Source organism: Phyllostomus hastatus, unplaced genomic scaffold (genome assembly GCF_019186645.2).
Source record: "Phyllostomus hastatus isolate PE091 unplaced genomic scaffold, TTU_PhHast_1.1 phas_scaffold_1674, whole genome shotgun sequence".
Lineage (NCBI taxonomy): Eukaryota > Metazoa > Chordata > Mammalia > Chiroptera > Phyllostomidae > Phyllostomus > Phyllostomus hastatus.
Window position 1 is genome coordinate 30,562,223 of NW_025334011.1, and position 8,802 is coordinate 30,571,024.

Here is an 8,802-nt window from a genome sequence, read left to right on the forward strand (position 1 = left end):
CTAATCTGGCCACAGGATGGAGTACAAGGGGAAAGGCTAGAAGTAAGCGGGACATATTAGGATGCCACTGCAATTGTCTTAATGGGGCATGGGAGAGGAGAAACGTGAGAGGGGAGGGTGGTCAGTATGTAGTTTGGAACAACCTCATCTAAATCCCTATGGTTGGGGAACCCCCAGTATAGGGGAAAAGTAAGGGTAAGAAAGATGTTCAAGGAGACATAAAAGCTTTGAGTCTGTGTAGGAATAAAAGGAAGATATGTGATCAAGTGAGGGAAGACAAGGGGTGTGAACTGGGACCTCCTCACTTAGGGGAACGAGGACAACACCTGATTACTTATCCAGATGGGAGTGAGAAATAAGGTCAGAAACAGTGTTTGAATTAGATTGTGATTCTCTTCACTTGGGGAATGGGAAACAAGACACACCTAAGGGAACAGAGCTGGGGGCGGGGGCGCGGTGGAAGGAACATAAGAGTATTACTGTGGGGAGGGTGAGGGGCTTGGAAGAGAAAGACAACATAAAGGCATCTAGAGCTCGAGGCTGCTCCGACTAAGAGAGAAACACAGAAATTCAAATGGAAGTTACTTTACCAACTCCACCCACTTTGAAACTGAATTACATTATGTCATATAAAAACAATAGCAGCTTAAACAGATTGAAAATGAACATAAGACCTAAAACCATAAGAAGAAAAAAGTAGGTGGTAAACTCCTTGACATTGGTCTTGATGTTAAGTTTTTGGATTTGACATTGAAAGCAAAGGCAACAAAAGCAAAATGAGTAAGTGGGACTATGTTGAATTAAAAAGTTTCTAACAGCCAAGGAAACTATCAACAAAATGAAAAGAAAACCTACCAAATGGGAGAAAATATTTGCAAATCATACATCTGATAAAGGGTTAATATCCAAAATACAGGGTCCAGCAGAAGTAAGGCCTGCTTGACTGTTGTTGGTAGGTTACATTAATGTCTCACACAAGATGGACAGCAATTTGAACATTTCACCTAAAATGTCATATGGTGTGCTTGAGTGTGATGCTGTTATGTTACAGAATTACATGCTTATGATTTTGTAATAAAATAGGGCATTATTTGTGCTGGACCCTGTCTATAAAGAATTCATACAATTCAATAGCAAAAAAAATCTGATTTAAAAATGGGCAAAGGATCTGAATAGACATTTTTTCCAAAGGAGATATCCAGATAGCCAACAGTTATCTGAAAGGGTGTTGAGCATCACAAATAGCCAAGGAAATGAAAATCAAAACCACACTGAGATATCACATCACACCTGTTAGAACGGCTATTATCAAAAAGACAAAAAATAAACATTGGTGAGCATGTGGAGAAAAAAGACCCCTGGTACCCTGTCAGTGGGAATGGAAATTGGTTCAGCAACTATGGAAAACAGTAAAAAAGTTCCTCAAAATTAAAAACAGAACTACCATATACTCTAGAAATTCCACTTCTGGATATTCATCACAGAGAAACAGAAACATTAACTTAGAAAGATCAAAGCACCCCCATGTTCACTGCAGCATTATTTACAACAGCCAAGGCACAAGAACAACTTAAGTGTTCATCAATGGATGAATGGATAACATGGTATGTATATGTGGACGTGTGCATGTGCATACTATTCAGCCATAAAAAGAAGAAAATCCTGCCATTTTTGAAAATATAGATGGGCCTTGAGAAGATTATGCTAAGTGAAATAAGTCAGACACACACACAAAGACAATATGCCCTCACAGGTAAAATTTAAAAAACCACCAAGAAACACAACTGAACTCATAGATACAGAGGAGAGATTGGTGGTTGCCAGGGGGTGGGAGGTAGGCAAAACTGGTGAAGGTGATTGAAAGGTACAAACATCCAGTTATGAAACAAGTCCTGGGGATGTAATGTACAGCATAGTGACTATAGTTAATAACTCTGTCTTTATATTTGAAAGTTACTAAGAGAAGCCCTGGCTGGCGTAGCTCAGTGGATTGAGCGCAGACTGCGAACTGAAGTGTCACAGGTTCGATTCCCAGTCAGGGTACATCCCTGGGTTGCAGGCCATGACCCCCAGCAACCACACATTGATGTTTCTCTCTCTCTTTCTCTCTCCCTTCCCTCTCTAAAAAATAAATAAATAAAATCTTTATAAAAAAAAAAGAGAAAGTTACTAAGAGAGTAAATCTTAAAACTTTTCATCATATCAATAGCAGTGTTATTTACAACAGCCAAGATCTGGAATAGCCCAATTGCCCATCAGTAGAGGAGTGGATAAAAAAGATGTGGTACATTTTGGTACATTTACATAATAGAATACTACGCTGTTATAGAAAAGAAGGAACTCTTACCTTTTGCAACAGTATAGGTAGACCTGGAGATTATTATGCTAGCCAAATAAGCCAGTCAAAGAAATACAATTACCACATGATCTCACTTATATGTGGAATCTAATGAACACAATAAACTGACAAACAAAATGGGAGCAGGGTTATGGATACATGGAAAACAATGATAGATCTCAGAGGGGAGGTCAGTCGGGGGTGGGGAGGACTGGCAGAGATTAACCAAAGAATACATATATGCATATATGCACAGCCCATGGACGCAGACAACAATGTGGTGAAGGCTGGGGGTGGGGCTGCTTGGAGAGGGACAAAGTGGGAGAAAATACGGAATATCTGTAATACTGACAACAATAAATTTTTTTTAATTAAGCGTTTTCATCACAAGAAAAAAATTGAAACTGTGTGTCAATAGGTGTTAATTAGGCTTATTGTGGTCATTTACAATATACATAAATATCAAATCATTATGTTGTAACTGATATGTTATATGTCAATTACATTAAAGAAAAAGACCCTTGTAGCCCTGGCTGGCATAGCTCAGTGGATTGTGCTTGGGCTGCGAACCAAAGTGTCGCAGGTTCAATTCTCAGTCAGGGTACATGCCTGGGTTGCAGGCCATGACCCCCAGCAATCACACATTGATGTTTCCCTCTCTCTCTCTCTGTATCTCCCTCCCTTCCCTCTCTAAAAATAAACAAACAAAATCTTAAAAAAAAAAGACCCTTGTAATTTAGAGCCATTCAGCTCTGCACAGGGCTTATTAGATGCACACAGACTTAGAAGGCTGCCACACGGGAAAACTGACTCACATCACACTCTCTTAATGTTTTTTACTCTGTAAAGTGTCCAAAGCTCCTCCAGAATCACAGAAGTCAGCTCTAGCTTTTGTAAGCTCTGGAGGCCTTCACACAGGCTCAGAGGTAGACTGTTCTGTGTGGCGTGGGCCCAGCTCCCACTGGAAGATGCACAGGACCCATGCCCATGGATGGGTTCTCCCGTGGGGAATCAGGCCTGCAATGTACCTAGGCCGCTATGAGTTTTGTTTTTTGCTAAAACTCCCTCACCCTGAATTGAGGACATTTACTGCAAAGCAACTTCCTAAAATCCATGCTAAACCTTCCAAGGTTGAGTGTAACCGGTCCACTACTTTTGCCCTTTCATTTGCAAATATCCCTCTTCTGTGATGTGATTAGCAGCATTGGCTCCTTTGTTTTCTGTAAAAGGTAACCACCTAAAGTGAGCCTGTGCATAGTTAATGAGGACCTTCTTGCAACGTGCCCAGTAAGACAATAAAAGCTCATTGGAGCTAGGGCAGAGGCTTTTGCTCCCCTTAAGAGAAAAGCCGTGCTGTCCCTTTTCCTCCACTGGATTCAGTAATCCATGTGAATGTCTCATTTTCATCCATAATGACGCAAACCCCACGAGCCAGGGTCCACATCAAGAGGTAACTTGCTAAGGTCATTAAACTACTAGTAAGCTAGTAACTACCAAGAACTAAACATGCCCCAACCCTCTCTCCCAGAAGCCAAGTAGGAAATCGTGCCTTTTCCAGTCAAGCAAACCCCCTCATTCCCCATTCCCACCCACTGGCCCATGTGCACACACACCCACATACCACCACCACCACCACAGCTCTCTGCTGAGGCTCTCTGGAATATTGGGGCAATAGATCACTCCATATTCACAGTGGATTGTTCCATTTGGCTGAAGGTTACCCTGCTTGATGCCAGGATTTCCATTTCCCCTATAGTTTTCCTTTTCTCTTATAGTATTGAAGCATAATGTAACCTTCTCTTCGAGTGCTCAGATTATAATTGTTGGGAGGTGCGATGCAGATGCAGGAGGTGTGAATACAGGAACCAGTGGGTTTCTGTCCCTCTGGTGGGTCTGGCACTTGTTTTACCTCACCAGGGGACTGTGGTGTTGAGCTGCATGGTTCTGTGGCCTCTGCCTGGCTGTCTTTCTCTAGTGCCATTTAATGGATCAAACATTTAACATTCACCTCCTAAATGACCCCTTGCCTTCTAGAAAGTCTCCATCAACGCCATTAAGAGGAGCCTTTAACTTCACAAGTTCATTCAAAACATCATCTATAGACACAATGTATGAACACATGCCTCTTCCTTGATTTATATCATTTTTCCATATCCTTTACCTAAAATTACTATATTTGTTTGCATCTGAGCAAACTCAAGAATTTGTGCTAAGTGAGGATAAAAGGAAGTTAATTTCATCCTGTACTGCCTCCTGCCCCATGTAGTTTTTAAGTGTTCACCCAGCTTAAGGCATGGGTCTTTCTGAAGAAATTTCAGGTTTGGAAAATGTGTTTGGATATTAACTGTTGGATTATAAATGAAACATAAAATAAAACTGGGCATCGAAATGCATCTGCAGCTGTGTGAAACAATGGAAGCCTGAAACATTTCTGGTTTATTGCGGCTTGACCCTCCTATGACTTTTTTGGGGAGGGTAGGGGGGACAGATGTGGGGAAGATGAGGTTGAAGCTCCTTCTGGAGAGTCAGCCAGATGCCAGAGGATCTCCATGGAAAGTAAGCTCTGTATCTTTCACATTGTACCTTTCAACTGTGTCTTTACATGCCTGTCTTAGAAGGGCCTGAAATCAATAAGAAGTTCAAAAACCTTTCCATATGCAGCTAAAAATCTGCCCTTTACTTTTCTTTCTCTGCACCCTGAGGAGTTCTGAAACTTTCTTCATTCCTACATCAAGCCTGAGACACCAGGCTCCCTAGAACTGTCGTTTATTCTGCATTATGTCTGAAACATTCTGCCAGGTATCTGTGGGTCTTTAAAGGAAATGTGAAAAGTAGCGAAGACACATCTGTATGGCAAAGACATGTGGCACAGGGAAGGAGCACATAAATCAAAGGCAGAGAGAGCCTGCTAGCAACCTAGAAATCAAATTGTGTCAGGGAGAAGGCCCGCGTGCAAAAATAGATTAGAAGGGTGCTGAACAAGGGAGAAGAAAGACGAGCAGCCCCTACCAAAATTAATGAGAGGCAGAGGGAGCCTGGAGAAAGACCCTGAATGAAAAGAGTCTTGCATTGCTAAAGGCTGGACAAGCGTTTCAGCAAGTGATATCGACTCCTGCTCAGATAATGCATGGCCGTCCATCTCCACTCTGCTCTTTGTGTGTCCCGCCACTCTCAAGACACAGCTGTGGGCTCTGGAAGAAATGAGGGGAGAAGGAGACATGAAAGGGTTGGGAGAGCAGGTATAGGAATGTAGATGAGCATGGGAACCACCATCGTAGCACCATCCTTCAGGTGACCTCCGGCACCCTGCCCCAACTTTGTGACCACCATGCTGAGTGTGAGCAGGGCTGCCTCACAAGGACCTTCAGATGACATCAGTAAAGCACCATGTGCAGGCGCTGGCACAAAGGGGGCTCCTTAAAGAGTAGCTGTTACTATTATTAAATAAAATGTAAAAGCACGTGAGCGTTGTACCTAAAACATTTCATGTTCATTTGTGACTTTCAGGCTCTGAGTGCTCTCCTAGTTCCTTCTTTCTCTTGAAACCCAATATTCCAATTCTCTCATCTACTCCAACTCCTGTGTTGAAATAAAGCAGTGCCTTCACTCCCCCAAAAATTCTTTTTAAAATTTAATACATATCTAATTCATTTAACAAAAACAAACATGAACAAGCAAAAATTGTCAAAAAGCTCCATTTACCATCCAGCCCCTACCCTTGCCAATAACAACAATATCTGAGATGTAAGTTTGAGCCTATCTGGATTAGAATCCCAGAAAAGCAGGTGGCTTTGACAAACGACTTCAATGATGTGATTCTGAACAATCCTGAATGTTACCACTCTAAGTAACTGAGCACTCCAAAAGCCATTGCCCAAACAATAAAATTATTTCCTTCCACAGACCGTGAGCACCAGAGATTGAAGGGTCAACTAGATTTATCAAAAACCTCATTAAAATACAGGAGTTTTGAATTTTTATTCACTGTCATAGATTGTTCCCTACACTGTCACAGACATTTATACTCACCAAAGAAGTTCAAAAGCCAAGAGGGAAAACCCCAGAGTGTGTCTTTTTTAAAGCACAGGTATTCGTCTCCAAAAGGTCTAAATAGCCTTTGCGTGTGAGATCTGTAGCAGAGCCCATGCCCAAGCAATCCTCTGGGCAATGTCCCTCTGTCTGGACTCCATTGTTCCCCATCGTTCTCATGGGGAGATGAGCCTGTCCCAATGAGCCCATGAGAGGGCACTATCTATCAGTACTTTGTACTGATCTTAGTACAAAGGTGAAAAATGTCCTCTGGCGGTGGACTCTGGACCATGATGGTGATCGTTCTGATCAGACCTTTTGATCCTGTATGACCTGCAGCCTCAGGTAGCATGTTCTGCCTCTTCTGCAGCACTTGACATGGTTTAGAGGGTGAATATAAATCCCAGGGCAGATACTCAGGTGTTCTAGAGATTTAACTTCATTTTACTTATGAGCTTAACTTCTATTTCAAACTCTCATTCTGCCTGATGGCAGAAACTAAGCCAATTGGAGTTCTATCTCCAATCCCTAAGTAATAAGTATGAGCTAGTTTATAACACCAGGCCCTGTGCTTAGGTGGTGTGCTAGTCATTAGGTAATCATTGCTCAAAAAATGACAGCTCCTCTTCCAAATATATGGGAGGGTTATACTTCCTCGTACCCCAGAAGTGTGCCCACATGACCTGCCTTGGCAAATGAAATGTGGCATTTCCAGAAGGGAGATTTAAGTGCCAGTTCATACTTCTGCATACTTCTTCCTTTTTAAAAAAATTCTTCTGCCATAGAAACAGCCAACCTTGCAGACAGAGGCTGCTCCATCAGACCCCTGGGTGAAGACCCTGCTGGCCTAGCACAGAGGTTTCAACTGATCTGCAGTAGGCCGATAGTGTAAGAAATGAGGCTTTGTTGTTGGTGGTGGTATCAACTGATATTTCAAAATATCCTGCTGTACACGTGTGTCCACTTACACTTGTTTTGTTGTTTTGTTACTTCATCATACTCCAGCCTACCTGCAGGTGATGGCTTCCATCCAAGGTGTCCTCATTCCCACTTTGTTTTCAACCTGTCAATCCACATTGGCTGAGTCATCTTCCATTCCCCACTTCAAAGGCTCCTCATATTCAGACCTCTCTCAGCTGTTTTCGAGCCCCTGTCAGAAGACAGGGACCAATCTGTTGTCACAGCATCACACTGGGCCATGTGAAATTCTGGCAGGTGTTCAGGCCTATCTGCCAGACATTCCATGCCCCCTGGAGTCTCATGACTCCCCTGGGGTTCTAACAAGGAAAATGAGCAAGCCTGCCTCCACCTGAGCTGAGGCTTCCCACCATTCCCACTTCTTCAGGAGGCTTTGGTCCACCCCTTTCCTAAGTCCTACAACAGTTGCCCTCTCCTGGCTTTTCCTACAGGGCCTCCTTGCCCTATCATTGCCCCCAAACCTAGGGGACTTTAATCTGGTCTTGGGCAGAAAGCCTTGTTCTAACTTACCAGTGCCTCCCCACCAAACCTATTATACCTGTTTGGTATTTCTCCAACCCCCATCTGCTGGGATTTTACAACTCAAAAGCCAAGAATTGTCCCCTGTTTGTCTCTGAATTCTGTCAGACCCCTTTTTCCTTGGAGGCAATGAATGAGAATACCCCAGCTACCTGAATGGAATGAGAACCAAGGAAATGAAGTGGTGGTGGTGGTGATATCAACTGATATTTCAAAATATCCTGCTGTACACGTGTTCCGTCCAATTATGAAGCTGAGAATTAAAGAGAGCCTCACTCAGAGGAACCCAATGTGTGACTATTTTAAGCCATTGTACAATCTCAATGGACGCATTTTAGGGGTGTCCAACCTTTTGGCATCTGTGGGCCACACTGGAAGAAGAGTTGTCTTGAGCCGCACATTAAATACATTGTGACACGTAATCACAAAACAAATCTCACAATGTTTTAATTAAATTTACGATTTTGAGTTGGGCTGCATTCATAGCCACCCTGAGCCGCATGTGGCCCACGGGCTGCAGGTGGGACACCCCTGCTGCACAGCTTCTAGTGTAAAAAGTGTGGAGGGTCTTGGGCATGGTGTCTCCTCCAGAGACTATAAGATCTTTGAGGACCAAGGTCATATCTTCTAAGTGTCCTGTAAATCACTGGACTTTCAGAATTTAACAAATATAGAAAGCAGTTAACTAACAACTGAAAATGAGAACATCCTCATCCTACTTAAGCTTTTAACTGCAGGATATGCCCTTTCTCATGGCAGCCACCTAGATCCTGAAAAGGGCCTATCATTCCCTCCCTGGAGCATTTGAAAAACCCAAGAGATAAATGTAGACCCCAGGGCTTCTTGGAAGGAGGATATAAAACATTCAGAAGTCAATGTCTGAGCGGGAAACCCCTCGTGTCCTGAGCTGTGATCATCTTCTAGGCCTGGGCAGTTTC